Source organism: Sturnira hondurensis, unplaced genomic scaffold (assembly GCF_014824575.4).
Source record: "Sturnira hondurensis isolate 20B ecotype Veracruz unplaced genomic scaffold, ASM1482457v3 Scaffold0024385, whole genome shotgun sequence".
Classification (NCBI taxonomy): domain Eukaryota; kingdom Metazoa; phylum Chordata; class Mammalia; order Chiroptera; family Phyllostomidae; genus Sturnira; species Sturnira hondurensis.
Window position 1 is genome coordinate 521,031 of NW_028097016.1, and position 22,461 is coordinate 543,491.

The 22,461-nt window shown below is 55.5% G+C and overlaps 1 protein-coding gene across 4 annotated transcripts in view; it reads right to left on the minus strand.

Moving 5' to 3' along the window:
* The window catches only part of GDPD5 (glycerophosphodiester phosphodiesterase domain containing 5), an 87,413-nt gene extending 65,029 nt beyond the window's left edge, over positions 1 to 22,384 (minus strand). For 3 of the 4 annotated variants that reach the window (XM_037038381.1, XM_037038382.1, XM_037038378.1), the window contains exon 1: positions 21,598 to 22,384. The gene's annotated coding sequence lies outside the window, so the exon portion shown is untranslated. Of the gene's footprint in view, positions 1 to 1,068; positions 1,165 to 21,597 lie in introns of all 4 variants that reach the window. The other variant, XM_037038379.1, reaches the window with a different exon arrangement.
* Between the last annotated feature and the right edge of the window lie 77 nt (positions 22,385 to 22,461).

The following is a 22,461-nucleotide window of genomic DNA, read 5'->3' on the forward strand; positions in this document are numbered from 1 at the left end:
GACTTCCAAGGCCGGGCCATCAAATGTGATGCAGCCTCCACCTCATTCACTGGATCATGCCTGCTGGAGCCCCGGGCCCCTGCATATGCGGTCTGAATGCTCTGAGGCGCCACGCCGTGGGGAAGCCCAGGCAGGCCACAGACAGGAGCAAAGCCCCAGGTCTGCATGGAGAACAAGAGGGGCCTGCCCAGCCTCCGGCTCCCTGCCACTCCAGCTACCCTCCATCTGGCTGTTATCCTCTCGGGGCACTCTGAGCCAGAACCACTCGGCCAAGCCCATCTTAAATTCCTTTTCTGTAGAAACTCAAGATAATAAAATGATTGTTCTTACATAAGCACACTAAGTTTCAGGGTGATTTGTTATGTAACAATAGTAACTTGAACATCATTATCCCCAATTTAGAGAAGAATCTGAGGCCCGGATTGCCCAAGCAAATTGTCCAAGGCCACAGAGCTAGTAACTGGCAGGGCCAGGATTTGAACCCAGGCAGTGTAGTCCCAGAATCCACACTGTTCACTAGGATTCCTTACTAACTGCCTTTGAGGTATCACTGGCCTCCAGGCCCACAGCAGGCCTTAGGGAGCGGTTCGGAATACATGACTAAGGGAAGGAATAAGCAAATGAAAACTGAATGAGCTCAAGTTGAGAATGACCTCCCAGGGGCAATGCAGGGAACTCAGACAAGGCTGCACAACGCAAATGAGCTTGACCTGGGTTTCCCATCACTGGGGCAGCTCCACTGGCCACAGTCATGGGAGAGGGTGAGGACCAGAGGTGCCTGGCGGATGCCACCTGCCTCTGTCCATCAGAGATGTGCCTCGGAGGCTCATCTCCCTGTTCCCTGCCTCCCACGATTCCACAGGCCGCAGGATTAGACACAGGCCCTGGAATGCCAGTCCTTGCTAAGGACTAGACCTGCGGATCCTGGGGACTGGACCAGGGAGGGCCCCGGGCTGGGAGGCTGCAGGTCTGGGTTAATCCTGCATGGCCAGCAGCTGTGTAAATGGGGGCAAGCCCCTGCCCCTCTCTGGGCCTATGTGCTCTCAGCTCCACTGTTGGAAGACTTACCAGATGCTGAGCTAGCCCTGGGGATGGAGGTCGATGTGAGCTTAGGTATGTGGGTCCAATAATCCACAGTCCTATAAACCCCAAAGAGATCTGTCCCTAGAAGGAAGGAAAGTGGATGAAAATAAATCCTACCTGCCACTCCCTGGGAGCTTGCTACGTGCCAGGTGTTTCTAAATGCACAATTTCCAATCCTTGCCAGCAACCCCATTATGCACAGGAGCAAGTGACGAAGGACTCAGACTCACAGCTCCAGTGACACCAGAAGCCAGGTCTGCAGCCCAGGCCTGTTCAACGTCAAAGCCTCCACCCCTTTCACAACAGTCAGAGGTAGAGGCAACCTGAATGTCCAACAAGGAAGAAAGGGATAAACAAAATCCGGCACATGCACACACTAGAATACCTTTTGGAAGATTTTTATGGTATTTTTTTTGTTGTTAAACACAATGGAATATTATTCAACCACAAAAAGAAGGAAATCTTGTCAAATGCTGCAACCATGGAGCCAACACGGGTAAACCTGGAGGACATCGTGCTAAGCAAAATAAGCCAGTCACAGAAGGATAAATACTATGTGAATCTACATACATGAGGCACCTAGCAGTCAAATTCATGGGAACAGAGAGCAGATGGTGGTTGCCGGGGTGGCGGGGGGTGGAGGATGAGGAATTGCTATTTAATGGGTATAGAGTTTCTGGTTTTTTTTAAATTGATTTTTTAGAGAGAGAGAAAGAAAGAAACATCAGTTCGTTGTTTCACTCATGTACACATTCATTGGTTGGGTCTCGTCTGTGCCCTGATGGGAGCACGAACCCGCGACCTTGGTGCACAGAGACGGTGCTTGAACCAGCTGCGCCGCCCGGCTGGGGCTAGAGTTTTGGTTTTGGAAAAGGTTCTGTGAATTTTTGTGAAACAACATGAACACAGTTAATACCATTGAACTGTACACATACAAATGATTAAGATGGTATATTTTGTGTGCCTTTGACCAGTTTTTAAAAAGTCCCATTCTTGGGGTAGAGAGAGACTGGGGGGCACTGGGGGGAGGAGTCCAAGCGGCCTTTTAGCACAGGGAGCATCAGAGTTGGGCGGGACCCGGGCAGGTCGGGGGGTCTGGGTCCTGCAGACAGAGGCCCTGGCCTTTGGCCCCTGACGCTCTCCCAGGACCCAGCTGACTCCGTCCCACAGCCAGCCCACCAAGGCCCTCCAGACCCCCATACAAGAGCAGTGCCCGGCAGGAGAACAGGCACTGGCCTGGAAGGAAGGATTTCTTGAACACCTACCATGGTTCCCAGTCCCACTTGGTGTGCAAGCTTGGGTCAGTCCCTGTCCTCCTGGGACCTCAGCCTTCCCTGTGGACAACCGGAATCCCTTTCCATTCTCACACTGGGAATAATCTCTGAGTGGAGGGGAGGAGGGAGGCAGCAGAGAGGGGACCAGGAGTCAGGAGCTGCGGCCTTGTGACTCTACCCTGAGCAGTCTCTGCCCACTGCACAGAAGAAGTTTGGTTTCATTCCAACTCAGCAAACAGGTTCCTGTACTTGCTATGTCTGTGAAAGCATCATAACTCCTCCTCCCAGCCCTGACCTGTTCTCCTACTCCAGGCTGCCCAGTGTGGGACAGACTCTCACATGAGGCAGAGCATGACTTGGTGTATGCAGCGCCAAAGTTCTCCCTGGCCAGCGCCCTCTCCAAGAATTCCGACTCTCACCTCTTCCCCTGACTCAGGAATTGTTGTCCCCATGAGGAATGAGGTGGGTCAGTCCTTGGCTCCAACACCAGCTCTGCCAGATACCAGCTGGGTCTCAGTGTTCTCGTCTGCATCACGGGAATACAGGCACATCCCACAGCGTCCTGGTGAGGCAAGGGCGCAAAACACTGAGCCCAGGGTCTGGAATAGAGGAGGCGCTCAATAAACGGCTGCCATCATTGGCTTTCTCCTTGAAGGCAAAGCCATTTCCACCAATCTGTTCCTCTCAGAGGCCGCTTTGTTTGTCTGAACTCTTCCCAGAAGAGACACTCCCCCAGGAACGCTGGTGATGAGCCCCAGCCAGCCACAGGGGGAAGAAAGCAAGAACCATGCGCCTTACTTGATGAAAAAAGTACAATCAGCGTCATGTGGGAGCGAGAGAAAAGTCCAGGGGAGGCCTAGACGCACTCCCCCCGAAGGACCCACAGTAGCCCCAGATCTTGCTTAATAAGCTACCGGGGGCCTGGCAGGGAGGCCTGATACGATCAGGCTGCTACTTAAATCACACAAAGCCTTCTATTCTTAGCTGAGCAGGGGCTGCTTCCTTCCCTGCAGCTGGTCAGTGCCACCAGCCCTAGCAGTGTGGGCCTGATGGTCAGTCACAGCCACAAGACGATAGTGAGCATCCCTGTGACGGGACTGAAGCCCAAGGTCCCCACAGGAGGCTGCAGAGTGAGCCCCTGGTGTCCGGGGGGTCTACAGAGAGGCAGCCTGCGCTGGGTGGAGGACTGGATAAGATGACCCCCTAAGGTGACTTCCAAGTCCGATCTGGTTCCCAAAGTCTTGATTCCAAAGGGCCAAGATTCCATGGTTCCAAAGGATTCAGATTCCAAGATGCAGACAAAGACCTGAGGCTGAGCCCTAGTGCGTGCACCTCTCCTTCCCCTTCAGAAGCAGAGGCTGGCCAGCTCCGTCCTGACCCTGGCCCCCCCCACCACCCCCACCACCCCCAGCACACACAGACCAGGTAGACTCAGCACTGAGGTCAGCAATGCTCCCCCACCCTCCCTCCACCCCGACCCAGCTGGATCTGCTGAGGCAAAGTTCCTGGGGAACTTCTGGGCATGGAGAGGAAACAGGGGAAGGAGGAGGGGACAGGCCAAAGTCGCCCGAGGCCCACCGACACCAGACACAGCTGGGCAGGGCATCCACTATCAGTGTTTGTCCTGTGCCAGCAGGGCGAGCATATGTCGTCAGAGAGGCCCAGAGAGGCCCAGAGAGGCTGGCTGACCTGCCCAAGGTCAAGTCTGGGAGATGGACGAACCAGGGCGAGAACCCCAGGCCCTGCTGGTTTCAGAGATCATTCCTCATGCCACTAAGCTTTAGGGCACAGCTTCCTAGAACTGCCACTTCCAAACCTCTTTTAGATGCAAAACTGAGGCCCAGAGAAAGGTCAGGTGCTCAAGGTCACAGGAATTGGTGGCAGAGCCAGGCAGAATTGTTACCCCTGACTGTCGCCCATCCCCTGGCCAGGTCCCAACCAGTGCTCCTTCTTTGGGTCCCCCTTTTCCACCCACGTGGAGCCAGGGTGTTCAGAGCAGGGCCGTCCCCTGCTCCCTCAGTCCAGCATAGCAGCTGCTCCACAGGGCCATCTGTGGGACAGGCCGAAAATCAGGAGATAGGACAGTGGGTCACGGACTCGTGCCCAACGCTGGCCAGCTGAGCGCCACTCGGTCTAGCAAGGGCTGACCTTGACACGTGTCAGGAACGTGCACATGGGCACTTGCCAGGAATACTCAGGGGCTAATTAACCAGCTGTCCCATTAAGGAAGGCAAATGAGGCTCCACTCAACTGGCCTCATGGAGCCTGCCTGTCACTTGCATGGGAGCCTAGCCTCAGCGTCCCGAGCCACTGGCCTGCACCCTGAGCCTCCTACCCCCCAAGTACCTACTGCGTGTTAGTTGCTTTTTCCCCCAAGAGTGTTATAGATAATTTCTCATCTGAATGTCACAGAGCTGTGAGTTGTTTTCCTTTATCTCCCTTTTACAGGTACAGGGAGAACAGGGCCTTGCCCTAGGCCACTGCCAACTATGCAGAGTCGGGACTTGCACCCAGGGCCGCCTGGCTGCACGGCTTTGCCGGTTCCCAGCTCCCGCACGCCCCAGGGATTTGGAGAATCCTCTGCTGGGGCTACAGGTTGAGAACGTATCTCAGTTGCACTGACCAAAGAGCTCAACAGAAATTTCCTCTTTCCTGCTTAAAGAGATCACAGGTCAAGTACCTAAAAACCCAGTTTCTTTGCTCTGGGCTGGAATTAGATCCTCTCTGCAAATTGGTGGCCGACTATGTGTCCAGTGCCCTAGCGGGTGTTCCCCCCACTGAAGTTTGACTTGACCTCCCACCAGCCTTGTGAGGCTGGCCTAGGCTGAGCGTCAGAGAGGCCATGTCGCAAATCCCAGGTTGCACAGCCATGGGGTAAAGACAGTGGAGAACTGATGTTCACATTCACTGGGCCCGGTTCTCAATAAACTGCTTAAGTTTACACAGACCCCCCATCATACCCTTCTCTCCCCTGCTCCCCGCCCGCAGCCCTCCGCCTCCACGCTAACCCAAGCAGAGAGCACACCCATCTGCACTGCCTCCAGGTACCAGGGGAGCCCAGCTGTCTGCACCCAAGCCCAGCCCTGGTAGGTCGAGGACACCATCTGGGAGCCACTCAGGAACAAGGGCATTGAGAGGGACCCACAAAACCCTGGCAGAAAAAATGCTGGGCATAGCCCAGCCCTGGACCCCTGCACCCCACCCTGGGCAGGGTGGCTTTGACCAAGCACTGTGTGCGTGACACACTGTAGGTCCCCCAAAGCAGCTGCCCCAGGCCCTGCTGAAATAAAGTCGAATCCACACCAGAAACTTGAGTTGCCCCAACTAACACCTCCTGGCACCACACTAGGAAGTGGAGGGGATAGAAGGGTGACAGCCTTGTTCTGCCCTTCAGGCCCAATGTCCCCCCAACTCCCAGCTATAAGGGACACAGACCAGAGTCCCTTGCATGTGGGCAGGTCCTGTCGGACCCTACCTGTGAGCACACAGACAAGCTGGAGATGGGGAGTTCCTGACATGTGCCCCCCATACTTCCCCATACTTCCACACTTAATACTCTGCAGGCCTCTGGGGTGCGGCTGGGAAAGGGGGTGGTACCTGGCCCCAGGACACAGCAGGCAGATTCTCTTCCTGTTTCAGTGCTCACAGACACAGGGGTGCAGACACACAGCCTGATCTGCATGCACGACGTGTACATAATTCATGAGCTCCTATCGCTCTGGCCTGGATAAAATGAACGCAGCGGGAGAAGCCACACGGAAAATAGTAAGCAGCCACCAGGGAGCACTTTGGGGACAGGGGTGAGTGGCCCTAGGCTTGGGATGTTATGAGAATTGGACCAATAAATATAATTATCAACAAGAACTGTTCACATGCATGTGGGTAAGTAGGTTTACTACATGCTTCAAAATTTTATCTCAATCTTACAAAAGCTATTGTTCCCATTTTACAGATAGGAAACTGAGGTTCAGAGATAAAGCAATGTACCCATTTTCCCAGGGAAGAAGAGGCGGAACTTCCTACCCAGCACCGGGCTGCTACATGCACACAGCCCTAAATCCCAGCCTGGCCCACCGCCTTCTCCCCCAAATCACAGGCTGGGACCTTAGAAGAGCCATTATTGAGGGCACCAAGGCACTTCATCCTGAGCTCAGACAACCAACAGCTGAAAGAAGAAAGTAAAGCCAGAATGACCACCACCCAGCAAATGGGCTGCCCACCCCCAACAGCGTCCACTGGGGCTGCCCAGTGGGCCAGGAGGCAGGGGTGGTGGGAACAGTCTGGTCTTCCCCTGCACACACTCGAGAACTCCTGAGAGCCCTCCAGAGATGAAAGGGATGTGCTAGGTGACCTGGCCCAACCGTGAGCTTGAGGAACTCAAGGTCCAGAGAGGGAAAGGACTTATCCAAGGTCTCACAGTGGAAGAGTCTAGTCAGTCCACAAACCTACCAGGTATGAGCCAGGCGCTGGGAACACTGGGATGAACGTGACATGGTCAGGCCTTCAAGGTGCTCCCAGTCAAGTGTGCCCCCACCCAGTCAGTGTTTGGACCCTCAGGATCTGCCCACCCCGCTTCCCCAGCTCATGTTCAAAGACACCCCCTTTCCCTCCCTCTGTCCCTATCACCCCAGGCTCCTTGCAGAGTCCTAACCCACCTGTTGTCACATCTGTCCCTTTGTTCTGCTGTTGCTCTTCCAGCCCTGGCCAGAGCCTTCTCACACCCCGACCCCCCACGGTAACTTCTGTCCTCTTTGGAAGCCTCACTCAAATTTCCTCTCCCCTCCGCCTAGCTCAGGCTAACCCCAGGGGAAGTTTCCCTCCCCACTGTCTGACCTCCCTCACAACATCTGTGCCCTCTGCCAGGGTGACTGTCTCTGGAACAGTCACACTCACTCCCCTCAGGATCTGGGACTAAAGCTTCGCTGGACTGAGCAATGTGTCACACAGCCACCCACCACGAAGACCCAGAGCAATTTAAACAACCACTCCTTCCTTTTAAGGGTTGTATTTGTCATTCTTTGAACACCCTTAGTGGGCACGGGGGAATGGAATGGAAGGTTCTTAGTCAGATTCATCTTGGCATTTCCAAACACTGGCTCTGTGCCTGGCGCACAGTAGATGTCTGAGATTCGTGAGCGAGAGAATAAAAATATCTCCACCTTCCACGTTCCCCTGCTGCCTGGAATGCCACCATTGTCACCAGTTCCATCCGGGGGCAAAACTCCGCTCCCTGTGACCCTCCCAGACAGTCCTGGGTAAGCAACACTCTGCAGTTGGAGGCTTCTGTGTATGAAATGGAAATGTGAGGGTGTGCTAACTTCCCGAAGTGATTTCTGTGAACTGTTAGTCCAGAACCACGTGCTCTGCGGCCACGCAGCTGCATGTTTCGGCAGGTGTGGGGAAGGCCAGCTGCATACTGCACCACCTGTTAGGGGTCCCTAACTCACGTGGACACAGTCAGGGCCCCAAGGAGTCCTGTCATGACTTGTGTGACTGAGCATTTCCAGACTCTGTGTGCCTGTGCATCCTGGGACCTGTGCCCATCCGAGGTCCCTCAGAGCACAGCTGGGAGGCGAGTACTAGATGGCGTGCCCAGGTCCACTGCAGGACAGGGTACGGATATGACATGGTCTTTGCGGCTGGCACCAGCCGAGTCACACTTCCTTGCGCTAACCATTTTACAGAGGCAGAGGTCTGACCTAAACCACCAACCAACCTTTGTGACAAGAGCAGAAAATGAATGGGGCATCATGTAGCTTGCAAACAGAGCACAGAGCAGGGAACAGGTAACGGGCCAGGCTGGAGCCCTGAGCTCCAACTGCAGTCCTGTGCTCACTGCTGGCCTCGTCCTGCTGACCTTTGCTTCCATCAGCTGCAAAACAGGGGTAATGCTGTTTTCAGGGCTGTTGAGAAGATCTGGTGTGGTGACGCGGGCAGAGGCAGGCGACAAACTGTGGAGTTCTGTACTGGCATTTGCTATGTCCATCCTTATTTCCCGGCCTGCACTGCATGAAGGTATGGCCATGTCTTAATTGATCACAAGCCACTGCAGAGGTCCTCGATCAGGATGGACGGGTGGATGAATGGATATATATATGGATGGAGGGGTGGATGGATCCCTAGCAAGACCCAGGATCAGTAAATGCTGACTGAACAGGTATGAACGAATGGATAAACCAATTTTAACAAGCTCAATTGTCCCATTCCTCAGTCTTCATCTAGTAGAAGCAGCAAATTAGGAAGGACACACACATGCACACACACACACACAAGTAAGAAGGGAGAAGGAGGTGGCGTTGGGCTACAGGAGGCAGGTCTTTGGGCAGCAGACTGGAGGGTCAGGGTGAGAAGAGCCAGAAACCGGCAAAGTCAGAAACTGCTGCTGAGCAGGTGCAGGAGCCCAGGGCTGCTGGGCGCGGGAGCAGAGTGTTCTCAGCGCTCCCAGCACAGCCGTCAGTGTTCCCATCGCCCATCCCTGACACTGACCCAGTCAGCATTGTGCAGAGGAAGGAAGTGCCCATCCTCTTCACAAAGGCTTCCAACCAGAACAATTAAAGAGCTGTTTTTAAAGGGGATAAGGAGCAGAAGGAAGGCTCGGGGGCATTAGCCCTAGCTGCCTGGAAAAATACTTCAGACATTTTACACCACCTTATCAACATAGTCATGCACAGGACAAACATTTTAAAAGTGCTTCCTGGGTGCCAGGTGAGCACTGTTGGGTGGGGAGGGCAGCGCGAGGCCTCCACAGACAGCAGCACATACTGCAGACTGGATAAATGAGGCGTCAGGTCAGTTGGTCACTTGAGGACAAAGAACGAGGTGTTAGGAAAAAAAGCCACACATATGAAGTTTGGAGGACCAAGTTAAAACACTGCATGACCTTGGGCAAGTCTCCTTTCTCCGCTGAGCCTCCATCTTCCCATCTGTAAAATGGGCTAATAATAAAAATCACAAAACCACTATGTTGCACCAGGCACTGGATCAGTGGCTACAGACCGTACGTCACCATATGCACACAGCCAGCAAGGCAGCTGTTGCTAACTATTTGTTATGGAAAATGACGGTTCCCTTCACATGTGAGCAAACGGAAGCTCAGCTGCTTACTCACTGGCCCGAGGGTAGAGAGTTGGTAGGAGTCAGAATTTAACCCCAGGTTTGTCTGGTTCCAGGGCTCCCCCTCTCCTTGCCCTCCCAAACAAGTCCCATTCTGGCTCTCACAGACTGCTGTGAGGATTCGGTGACATCATAGATATCAAAGCACTTTATGAAAGGTAAACTATTATGTGTCCAAAGCCAACAAGAAAGGAGTCTTGACTCCTCCATGAAACCAGAACTGAAGTTCGCAGGGCCATTCAGAACTGGCTGCCGCCCAGACTCAGGGGTTCCCCCTCCCTCCACCTCCTGCATGCCCTGGCCAACTCCTTCCCAGGGAGAATGACCTGGCTGTCCGGGAGCCCCCTCCCAGCCCGCAGAGTCCCTCTCAGACCAGAAACCGCTTCTTTGGTGACCACCTGGCTCCTCAGTGCTCCACCCCCGCTGAGGATCCAGACAGCACAGACAGGTCAGGGGCCATGGGGACTCCCCACATGGGGACAGGCTGGGAGACCTCAAGTCTCACCTCTCTGGCCTCGGGTTTCCCACCCACAAAATGAGGAGTTAAATCAGACTTCACATGGCAAAGGAGCTACTTTGAGGAGGGACTCAACTGACCTTGAGCCAGATGAGATTAGCTGGGTGGGTAAGAGGAGACTGAGGTTCTCAGAATCCCCGATCTGAGGAGGAAGGCGCTTGCACTCAGCCCACCAGAAATCCCAACTTACTACGGGCCCATGGGATCCCTGGTCTGAGAGGTGGCCCCAACTCCTACCCTCACCAGTCAGCAGGCCCCTAATCTGCCAGCTTCCCAGATTGGCTGGGGCCCAGGTCGAGGAGAGGCAGGAGAAAGGTCTTCCAGCTGAACGGCATACTGGAGAGACTGGGCTACAGGGCCCAGAGAGGTTGCTAACTGGCTTCAGGCCACACAGCATGATAAGGGTCAAGTGGATGCTGGGACCCAGGCCTTCTGCCCAAGGCTCTCTCCAATGCCCCGAGTCCTCCCTTTGGAGCATGGATCAAGCACAGAGAGGAAGAACAGTGAACAGCCAAAAGGAGGCCCCCACCCCCCACACCACGCTGCTCGGGAGGCACTGGCCATTGAGAGCTGGGTGCCCAGGCCCCACAGTGACAGCCAGCTCCAAGTTGTTCCATTCCCCCCCCCTCCTCATGGCAGTACTGATGGGGCACATTTGTGTAGAGGGTTTGGTTTGCCCCCGCAGAGCCCTCAACAGAGGAAGATTTAAGTTAGACATAAGAAAGAACTTCCTAAGGTGGTGTTAAAAATGGACAGTGCACAGAGAAAGGGAGCAGAATAAGGGTGGTTGTGAAGTCTCTAAATTACAGGATGCTGTCTAATCCAATTATATCATTTTAGCTTCAAAACAGACCCAGACGGTAAGTTTTGTTGCCCTCATTTTATAGATGAGCAACTGAGGCTCAGAGAGGGTGAGTGACTTGCCTAATGACTCAAAGCTCTCTTCAAAAGAGCCGGGTTAAGAGCCAGAACTGACTTGGAAGCCCGCACACTTCCCTTCTTAGGAAGGCCTCTGAGGATCCGTGCGCTACCATGGCCACCACGGCCAGCTCACAGCTTCTCCTTGGACACCGGGCACCGGGGCTGAGCACTGGGGATGCCAGAGCATTCCCGTCGTCGGGGAGGGGGTGCCCAGTGGAGGTCAGCTACAAAGAAAGGGTTCTGGCCCTGCCTGGTGTGGCTCAGTGGGTTGGACATTGTCCCACAAAGCAGAAGTTTGATCCCCAGTTTGATCCCCAGTCAGGGCACGTGCCTGGGTTGTGGGTGTGGTCCTCGGCTGGGGCAAGCACAAGAGGCAATGAATCAATGTTTCTCTCTCATGTTGGTATTTTTCTCTCTCTTTCTCCTTCCCTTCCCCTCCCTCTGAAAATAAATAAATAAAATCCAAAAAAAAAAAGAGAAGGGTTCTGTGTTCTAGGCCTGCCTAGCTGCTCCCAAAACACTGTGGCCTGGGGGCCTCACTGGGGCTCAGCCACACCCCCTCCAGCATGCCATCACGGGCCCTGGAGTGCTGGCCTGGCAACATGCGCACAACTGCCTGGCCCCACACTCCCCCTGCCTGGTCCCCATCGGCTCCTGTGGCCTCGTGAGCTCAGGGCAGTGTGGCTCATCCTGGGGATCGGGGCGGGGGAGATGTGGGCCCCAGACTGATTCCCCTAGGTAGCCCATGGCCACCCAGCTCGAAGGAGGGCATTTAAGGTGGCTGTACCAGGGCCACTTTGAGCTGGGGCACCTGAGCTCACCTGACACCAGCTTATCCATGACCTTTGTTCCACTCAGAAGATAAGGCTCTGCCTGGGAATGCTGCCCTGGGAGCCACCTGCAGCCTGATTTGGGGGAGGAAGCATGGACCAAGACAGACCCCGCAGGTCCCTGACCTCCCCGCAGCCCCAGGGTGGAGAAACAGCCTGACCCCTCCAGGCACACTCAGCCTGTGGCGTGCCCCTGCCCCAGCCAGGGGAGGGCTTGTCTTCATTCTACCAACAGGGAGACGGAGGGCCAGAGAAGCCAGGCTACTTGCCCACTGTCAAAAGAAACCAACAAGAAAGTGAGCTAAGATTCAAACCCTGGCCTGCCTGGGTCCAGAGTGCTGAATGGTTTTCAGCATCACTGCCTTTGAGGACCCGCTGCACCCTACGTGCTGCATACCCCACTCCCTGCCACAGCCCTAACACTGTGCCCCCTAGCCTCCTGCTTACTCATCCCACTTCTGACAATGCAATTTGGACCAGTCAAGGTCCTAGCCTACCTTCAAGGCTCATTTCAAATGCCCTTGTCTCCATGAAGGCTCCCTGATTTCTCTCATCCTCCTCTGAGCTCCTCTGGTTTTGCTCGTCGCCTGCTCACGGCTGCCCAGCCTGCCCCGTGAGGAAGAGAACTGGACTGTGCCCAGAACAATTCCCGCCACCCTTAGCCTCCAGGGCTCCTCCAGAGCAGGGACAACCTGGGTCCTTTTCCTCCCAGGTCCTGGCAAAGACTGAAGGGCAGAACTTGGGGCCGTCTAGTCCAGCTGCTTTCTCTAGTCCAGACAGGGAAAACTGCAGCTCAATGGAACGAGAGGCCACTTTTCACAGGACGTGGTTTGCGGGAGAGGGCTGCAGGGAGGGGCTGGGGGACTGACGGGGGCACGTCCGCCGTGCGGCACAGCCCTGTCACTGGAGCAGAATATAGACAGAGGGCAGTGACGGTCCCCATCTCTCACCAACAGTCGGGCCACACTGTGCATTCTGGGCTCTCACTGTGTTATTTGTGATGATGGTGGAGGCTGTCACTTACTGGGCACTTCCTGCTGCCCAGGCACCGTCCTCAGCAATTTCTTAAGTGTCGACTGTCCTAAGCACTGATTCACTCACTTAGTCATCACCATAGCCCCGCTCTCTGTTCTCTCCGCTTCAAAGACGAGGAAACCGGGACACCGATGGATGAAGGGGCACACTATGCTGTTCCCCAGCCATAGTGTGGCAGATCGGGATTTTGGGCTATTTCCAGACCTGTGTTCTAACCACTGCTCCACACTGCCCGACCAAGAGGGACAGAGACACTGGCTGGTCAGGTGATCAGGCTGGAGAAGACTCAGAGCCAGGTCCTCTGGGGCCCACCGGTGGGGTGGGTGGGGATCTGGGCACCAGTCTCAGTGGGGTGCCACGGCACTTCTGGAGAAGCAGAGAAGAAAAGACGGGTAGCCCAGAACTCCACTCCCTGAGACGACTGTGGCAGCCGGAATGCTTTGGCTTGTCTTTGGGGTCAGGGCGGACACTTGTACCCAAGTAACAACAGACGATCCCTACACTGCATCCCGAGGAGGGCGAGACGAGGACATTCCACAGCTTTTGACCGACAGAGTGAGAAGTGTCTTGTTTGCCCTTCCAGACCCCTCTCCGTCCTGCTCGGGGACCTACCTGGACACTAATCTTAGTGGATAGTGCAGGGCTTCATGCCCCCAGCTTCTGGGCAGGTGCACCTGGTGGGAAGCCCCAGTGGGAGGCTTCCCACTGGGAAGAAAGACGGTCTAGGTTTTATTACCCCAACAGTTCTCCTGGGCTGAATAACTCCCTCCTCTGCAGACCACAACCCCTGACCATGAAGCTGACCACTTCCTCCCCGTGCAGCGCCAGCCTGGGCCATAGCTGCTCCCAGGGGCCGTGCTCGCCTCTGTTTGCCCGCTACACCCCACGGCTTGAGCAGCTCACTCTGGGCTGACACGCCTGTCCGGCAGGGCCAGGGCAGAGAAGTATCCAGAGCACCACCAACAGCCCTCAGAGCCTCCTCTACCTGCAGGAGGTGTGAAACAGACACTGAGCTTTTACACACCAAGCATTGCATTCGCTTCTCAGAACCACCCAAGGAAGTATGTCCTATGTATGCATTTTACAGAAGAGAACATGGATGCTAAAAAAGCTGAAATGGCTTGCCTAGGGTCATACTACTAGTAAGAGACAAAGCCAGAACTCACACAACACAAGTTTCTCTGCCTCCCAAACCGCCCCAACCCCCACCCAGTAACTACCTTGAAATAATTTTAGTGAACTGGCTTCCAACAAAGAGCTGACTTAATTGGGGTCAACTATTGGTGAGGGCCAGACAGAGGCCTCCAGTGTCTCCCCAGTCCCCTACCCCAGATGAAAAAAAAACCTCTGGCATTCTCCGGTTCTCCCAGGTGGGATGGGGGGTGGGGGCCCCCACTCAAGCGGGCAGTGCAGTTGAGTGTCCGGCTGGAAAAACAAGCAGATTCAGACAAGGCTTCATTGTTAAGGAGAGCCTGACGCTTTGGCCATTAAAACAAAACCAAGCAAAACAAAATGCTTGCTGTCTTGTCTTATCGCTTAGAGAGAAGGGGAAGAAGAGGGAAGAGCCCCGAGACTGGGTGTCACTCTTTCTCTCCACCAGCAGTGACCTCTGAGACCCCAGGCTCAGGTGGCTACAGTAGGAGGGTGAGCACTGTGAGGGAGTCCAGGGTCTGAGCCCTGCCCAGCTCTGCCCGTCTGCGGTCCGCTGCACCCTCAAGCTGTGTGCATGTGGCTTTGTTTGGTCTCCAGCCCTTTCAGAGATGGACTATTGTTACTCCTGTGTTCAGATGAGGACAGAGGCTCCAAGAAGACACCCAATCAAAGAGCAGATGAGTGTTGGAACTCGAGGGCCTTGGATTGTAAAGTCTTTCCACACCCCCATTTCTCTAGGCAGGGGGGCCCCAGAGGGAGCAGCGCCAAAGGGTGGGGAGCAGGTGAAAGCAATGAGCTCCTGTCAGGGGTGGGGTGGAGTGTGCAGGTCTCTCCCCAGGGAAGCTGTAAGAGGCACGCCGCAGAGTACAGCCAGCGGTTCTCATTCCCGACAGCCTACTGGTCTCACCTGGGGCACTTTCAGAAGCCACTGCTGCCTGGGTCTTGCCCAGAACTGTATGGAGGGGCCCAGAAGGGACTTCAGAAGTTTCCCGAATGATTCCAACATGCGCACCAAAGTTTGAGAGCCGTGGACACAGATGCCACCAAAACCTCGCCCACCTCCAAGCTCCCCATCCCATGCCTCTTGAAGGAGAGAAAGGCTTGACCACTCTGACCCCATTTTATAGGAGAGGCAAAAACAGGCAAAATAGAAGAGATGAGGTCATGTCCTCAAGGCCCCACAACCAACTCTGAGTGCAGGCAGCACCCTGACTTCAGGGTGCATCTGGGGTGACCTCCTTTAAGACACTTGGGAGGTCCTGGCACCCTTGTCAGTAGAAACGAACTTTCCTTTGTGCCTCCTGGGTAGGAGAGTGAGAGAAATTCTTCATGGTATTTAAAAAATCGAGCCCTCTCAGTCAAAGCTGGGCAGCTGCAGGACTGATGCGGGAAGGCCACCTCTACCAGCGGCTGTGCCTTGGAAGCACAACCTGTCCATTCTGCTCTGTAGGAGATCTGGCCCCAGGCCTGGGGGGAGCTGGGACACTCGGACCGCGGCCTGCACTTCCTCCCCAACTGCCTTCTCGCCTTCTTCGTGTCCTCAAACAGAATGTCACAGATGGCGAGGCAGCGTGAGGCGGCAGAAGGAGGGAGGCCTGTGGTGTCTGCTGGGGTGTGCCCGAGCTCTGCCCTAGCCAGCCACCCTGGGACAGAGGCCGCTCACCTCTGAGCTCATGCCCAGGGCTGACCTCATGGCAGTGCTGGGGTGCGTGAGTGTGCATGTGTGTGCATGTATATGCTAAATGCACTTTCAAACTCGGCTCTGGGAGCTGGTACCATCTCCAGGGAAGCCTTTCCCGACTTCCCTCTGCCCCGCACTGGACAACCCCAGCCCCTGCCTTCCCTGCCCATTCTGTCACTTTCTGTGTTGTCACTGTGTCTCTGTCCTTCCCTCCTCACCAGGCCATCCTTTCTTCACTGCACAGAGCAGCAGCCCTTGACCTGGGGTCCATTCCATACACCCTCCCCAAGCATCTACTCTCTTCCAGGCACCCTGCTAGGTGCTGGAGGTACAGCCAGTAACAGCTGACATGCACTGAGAACTTACTAAGTGCCGGGAATTGTTCTGAGAGCTTTACATGCATACTTCATTTAATTCTCACCACCACCTTATGAAGTAGGGGACTATGATTGTCCCACTTTACAGAAGGGGAAACGGGGGCTCAGAGAGGTTAAATCATTTGCCCAAGTCACATACCTAGTGTGTGCATTCAGGCTGTGATATGAGCATCACCCTTTACCATCGTCCATAGACATCGATGGCAATGGCCCCACTTTGGGAGCTTGCTCTTCACAATTTGGAAGTTTTGTGCCTGTGTTTACTTGCATAACGTCTGTTTCCCCGCACAGACTGAACCTCCAATTGTGTTACGTTTTGGATGAGACAGAGAGAGCAAATGAATGCTGCTTAAGGAAGGATTCACTCTGCCCAGCATCTGCCCACTGGGCCCAGATGGCTCCTCCCAACTGGGTCATTCCCGCTGCCAGTCCCTGGGCATCCTGCTCCCTGCCCTAATGGAGCTGGGAGCCTTTCCCATCTTTCTCAACTGCCAGCTCCCCAGAGGGGCGACAGGAATCCCTGCTCTATAAACCCCAACTGACCGGCCCAGCGTCCTCCCCAGATGGCAAAGTATCCTCCTCTGGGAAGTCCTCCCTGCCACCTGCCACACCTCCCTCCTGGCATCACTAGCTGGACTCTTCAATCGGCTTCCTACTGAGTCACTCGTTCACAAGGCTACCAAGAGGAAGGGTAGGCGGACTCCTACAACATTATTATCTGCCCCACTTTACAATTACAGATGTTGAACACCTTGCCCATGGGGCAACTCACATCGCCTCTCCTGCCCAGGGGGTTGCCACTTTGTGCCAGGCAAGCTGCTAGGTACTCCAGGGAAAGGAAGGGATTGGAGTGGCAGAGCATCTAGTTCTGACTGGATGGTGAGGAAGGCAGACCTACACAGCCTCAATCCACAGACCACAGCCAGTGAGCGAGGGCTAGGGATCCGCAGAGGCAGAGGGTTGAATTCTGCTTGCCTGGGAGGAGTCCTGCCAGCTTCTAGGAGGAGGCATCTTGGGGCCTGGCTAGATTCCTCACTGGTCCACTACCACGACCACCACAGCAGAAGCAAGGACACGCCTTGCCCTACAAAGCTCTGGTGTTCAGTGGGTATTCGCCACCACCCTGGGGGCCGAGCAGAGAGGAGCCACGGCTGCCCCGCCAGCTGCCCTGCCAGTGACCCCACCGTGGTCAGGGAGCCTGCCTCCAACACTGCCAACCTGGCCTGGCCCAGCCGGCTCCCAGTGCACAGGGTCCTCTCTGCCCAGCTAATGACCATGCTGCCAGCAGCACAGGGCACCGCCCTTCTTCGGGAAAGGCAGCAGCTAACTACAGAGCCTGCCGTCCCAGACAGCGGTCAGGCCAAGAATCACAGCCACCCAGCATACCACATCCTCCGGCCCTGGTGCTGTGGTCTCCTCTTCTACCTTCCAGGGTCACAGAGGACACTGCAGGAGTTGGAGCTCTGGGAGCTCGGACACCACCCCACTCACATGTGGGAAAACAAAACCACGGAGCGGGGCCAATTGCCCCCAGGCCACACAACCAGCCAGCGCAGAGCCCAGGGCCCTGAATGCCTGGCCAAGCATTCCCTCCTGAGCCCCCTGCTAAACTCAGCACTGCCCTTCCTTAGCTTTAAAGAGAAGGCTCATTCCCAAGCTTTTTACGTGAGAAGTATGCTCTCAAGGTACTTGGGCCCAGTTGAAGAGACAGGATATCTTCTAAAAGGTGTCAAGCTGTCTGTTTAGTCCCAGATGGGAGTACAGCCTTGCCTCCTCACTCCCCACTGTCTAGCTGTCTGACCTTGAGCAAGACAATACACCTCTCCGAGCCCCAGTTACCTCCCAGGGTAGTGAATGTCTGTAAAAAGCGCTTAGCAGTGTCTGGCTCATAATGAGTACTCAAAGCTTTAGTGATTGTTAATATCATAATAGTGTTATTAAGGACTATGCAAATGCATTCTACAAACTGTAAAACATGATGCAATGACAGGTATTATTTATTACTATTACTATGAAGTGTTAACGACTCAGAGAGGGTGTGACCAGAGGTTTGGAGAATCCAGGAATGTTTCCTGGGTACTTGATGGCCAGAGTTGGGCCTCAGCAGATAGGGAGTTGAGCAGAGAAGAGGCAGGAGTGGCAGGTCTGATGGGAGGAACCCTACAAGCATATTAGCAGTGATGAGGCCACAGGTGGTGTGTTTAGGAGACAGTGATGGGCAGTGAGCCAGGGCTCCATGCAGTGGCTACAGTGAGCAAGGCCTTAAACACAAAACAGAGGGGCCTGGTCTCCATCTCTTGGAGACCAGGAGGGTTCCGAGTGCCCATTCCATGATGCTTTCTGAGACGTGAATTCTGTCTGACACTCAAGGCCCTCTACCATCTGGCCACCTGCCCCTTTTCTCTGCACCCCTCATGATCCCCCAAACTGCAGAATCACTACCCCAGAGTTCTACCCACTTCTCTGCTTACTACACCATCCCACCTCCCCTGCCGTTAGCCCATCCCATGCTTCATATTCACAACGAAGCACCCTTCCGCTAAGTACCTGTGGTGTCACGTGCTTTACTTATATGGCCTCACAATTACCCATAACTACCCTAACTTTATAGAGGAGCAAATGGAGGCCTGGCAGGCCTCCTGTGTCTTGCTCATAGCCTCACAGCGAGTAAGTAGCACAGTGCGGATTCAACCTTGAACTGATGTCAGGACCCCTACTCTCTACAGAAAGCTGCCTTTAGCCCCAACCCAGACACCCTCCTCCTTAATGAAGACTTCCAGGACTCCTCCAGTCCTCAAGGGCCTCTCCCTGCCACCTCTCATCACCCATTTGGAATCAGAGGCCCACAGCTTGACCCCAGCTCAGCCAGCTTGGTTTCCATTGGAGAGAGCCATGGTTGATATTAGGTCTCTTTCTTCCTGTCCTGCCTCCCTTCCCCCCATACCCAGGACTTCTTATAGCACTAACAGGAACAACCCCCCTCCTCCGGGAGAGGCAGGGAGTTCAGAAGCTCAGCTGGGCACAGAGCAATTTCTCTGAGCCCACCTCCCAGCCTGAGGGGGGCCATAAATTATTCACTGCACCTTTGTGCCTAAGGGAGGCCAGACAAAGAGCAAGAGGGAATGGATACCAGCTCCCCCACAACCCTGGCCCTGGGGTGGAGAGTGGAGGTCAGAATTCAAAGCCCCTTACCAGGGTCCCCAAGCAGATTCGAGAGGGCTATGAGCTCAGGAAGGTGGCGCAGGAGACCCTGACCCGTGCAGGAGTCCCTGTGGAACAAACCTAGGTCTATGCGCCTGCAGCAGTAGCTTGCATCCTAACCTAAGGCAAGTCTGAGAATTTCCCCAGGTTTCCTGGTCAAAATTCAAGCTTCCTTTCTTTATAGGGAAGGAAACAGATATTTTGCCAAGCACTGTATATTTATATCTCACCTAATCCGCACAACAACCACACAAAGATGGAGTTCTAGTTCATAGAGCAGAAGCTGGGGCTCTGCGGAGTGAGTTGGTGTGCGCAGTGCCACAGGGCCAGTGGGAGGCAGAACAAGTTCACACCCACCTAGTCTGCCTCACCACACTCTGCCGGTGCCATGCAGCCCACCCGGTCGTGAGCTAGTCATCACACTGCCTTTTCTATCTGGGTAACTTTCAGGGCACCTGGTGTGTGTGCAGCCGGTGCTGAGATGGTTCCTGAAGCAAACTCAAAGGCCCCGGGCAAGTGGTTTTACCTCTCTGAGCCTCAGTTTCCCACACAAGGTCACCATTAATAAATCCAGTCATGGGAAATACTCCAAAACCAAACCAAAACAAACAAACAAGAAAAACCTCTTTAGCACTCAGCAGTCTGACAGATATGATGGCCCCATTATCTGAATGGGTAACACATCCTGCCTTGACCCCATTTTACAGGTGAGGCTGGGAGCCATGGATGCATCTGAGAGATCCCAGGCGGCTCCCCAACGCTGTTCTACCTCAGCCCAGGTTCTTTCCATCACAGCATAAAATGAGATCACAGGTGTGAAATGATCTCACCCAAAAGCTTTGTTTAGAGGCAGGGACTATTATGAGAATTTGAATCTCCATGGATTGGGAGGAATCCCAAGCCCCTCAGTTACCCTCTTTTGCAGTTCCCCTGAGCTGTCCATCCCCAGGGACTCAGGTTCCAGCTTTCAGCTGGCCCTTCCACCTTCCTCCACATCCCAGGGGCTTTCCAAGGTGGTTTCCCCTAGACTCCAGGAAGCCGGGCACAGCAGGGGTTAAAGAGTCCCAGCCAATGCTACAGGGCTCAGACCAAGGCCATGTCCCCTCCCCCACCGCACCCAGAACAAGAGCCCACAGAATTCATGCCAAGCCCTCTTTCACAACACCCCTCTCCCTGCAGTGCCCTGGGGGTGGGGAGGGGTGGGTAGTAGAAGGAACCCCTTCCTGGAAATCCAGGCACCTGGGACTGTGCCCTCAGCCCTGGCAGCCCCACCATCAAGACCTTGAGCAAGCCCTCCCATCCTGGGTCAGAGGTGGCCTGCAGGTTCCACTGCCCAGGAGAAGCTAAGGTCAGACCTCTGGTCTGAGCCAATGGCTACCAGTCTACTAGCATGTCTTGGGCCCCAGCACTGACCACAGACTCTCACAACAGACTCATATGTGGTCACCCTGACCCCACATCAGGGGTGAGGAAAACCCCAGGCACCCACCCAGAAAGTGCTAACTGGGGGGTGGGGGGGAGTGGAAACCTTGAAGAATGTTTGGGAAGGTTTTTCTCAAGTGTACTTGTGGCTCAACCACTCATTCACTGCTTTAGGACCTGGGACAACTGGCACTCCCCATCCTAGCCCCTCCCCAGATACCCTGTCAGTAATGTGAAGGATGTGAGCTGGGAGAACGCTGAGGGGCCTCATCTTCCCCAGCTCTGATAGGCTCTGACTCAGGGACCCCTACAGTGAGTTTCCCCAAAGGTGAGTACTATCTCAGGACCTCCAGAGTGCCTTAGAGACCCGGGAGTCTGCGCAGAGAGGAGGGGCAGATGCTCTCCAGTCCTGGGTCCACGGGGAGGGGAGCCGTGGAAGTGGGAAGTTTCCTGCCTCAACTCTGGGTCACCTCTCCTGGGAGGTGACATGGCCATGAAGTGGGAGGTAAGGAGGCCAGCAGAAGCTACCTCCCGCCTCAAGATCCGTTCTAGGATGCCCCAGTGGCCACACCTGACCCCTTCCCCCACCTCTTGTCTGGTGGCTATCCACTTCCTTTCTTTTTCTCTTCACTTTCTGCTTCTTTCCCTCTCCAGCCTAGCCCTTTTGCCAGTCTCACCCCCAGAGTGAAAAGAGCAGGGTCACTCAACCCCTCAGTTTCCCTATCTGTAAGCATCCATAAACAGTACATGACATCTTTTAGGTCACTGAGTATTCGTGAGCCTTAAAGAGAGACCACTTGCGCCAGCGCGGACCCGTACACAAAGGGCGATCAATAAGTGCCCGTTTTCCCCGTGCTCCCCTCCCTTTCCCGCGCCCCACTCCTGGTCAGTTCCAGCCTCAGCTTGTGCCCGGCACACGCCCGCAGTTGGCCTCGGCGCTGCCCGGATGGGGTCGGAGGCCGCCTTAGACCGGCATCCGGGGCTCTCTCACCTGCAGTTCTCGGCTCCCGCCGGACGCCAGGGCAGGGGCCCCTGTGTTCTCTTCGGGGTGAGCACCAAGCCTGGGATGGCAGAAAGGTGGCCGCTTCGGCTCGCAGCACCACGCCAGTCCGGCTCAGTCCGACTGTCCAGTCCGCCTGGGACCCCTCAGGGAGCGCTGGACCCGGGCCGGGGTTTCCTGGGCGCTCGCGGGTCCCCAGTCCGAAGCACCTGGTCGGCAGCAGCTGAAGGTCCAGGTCTCAGGGAAACAGAAGCTGCGGGCGTCTGGGCTCTTTTGCACTCAATCGGAGTCCTGGGGACAACCTGCGTTAACCCCAGGCGGAGGGCTGGGGGCTCCGACAGGCACTATAAAAGGCTGGGAACCACCCCGCAACCGTGGATCCGTGTGGTGAGCCAGTAGCGTCCCGCCCAGGTGCACTGAGTCAGGGTCAGGGGCTCGGGGAGTCCCAACCACGACGCCCCGGACCGTGGGGCTGGAAGTGTCCCGGCGCGGAAACCGGGGCCGGGGCAGGCGGGGCTGGTCTGGACGCCGGCGAGGAGCCGCAGCGGCTTGGAGCCGGGTGGGGAAGTCTTTCGAGGTCCGGACTCAGCTCGCTCTGAAAAATGGGGCGGACCACGGCCGGTGGCTGACTCCGGCGCTCCCAGCCAGGGCTCCACTTCCTCCTCTTCCCTTGGCTCGCACGCCGCCCGCTCAGCCTCGCGCCGCAGCCGCCGCCACCCCCGCGGCTGTCATCTGCGTCGCCCACCCCCACAGGACCTGCCAAGCCGAGCCTTCTTTGCCTAGGCAGCGCCGCCCAGCGCCCGTGAGCTAGCTAGCGTGGTCCCGCCCGAACTGGGCGGAGCCAGCCCGAGGCCA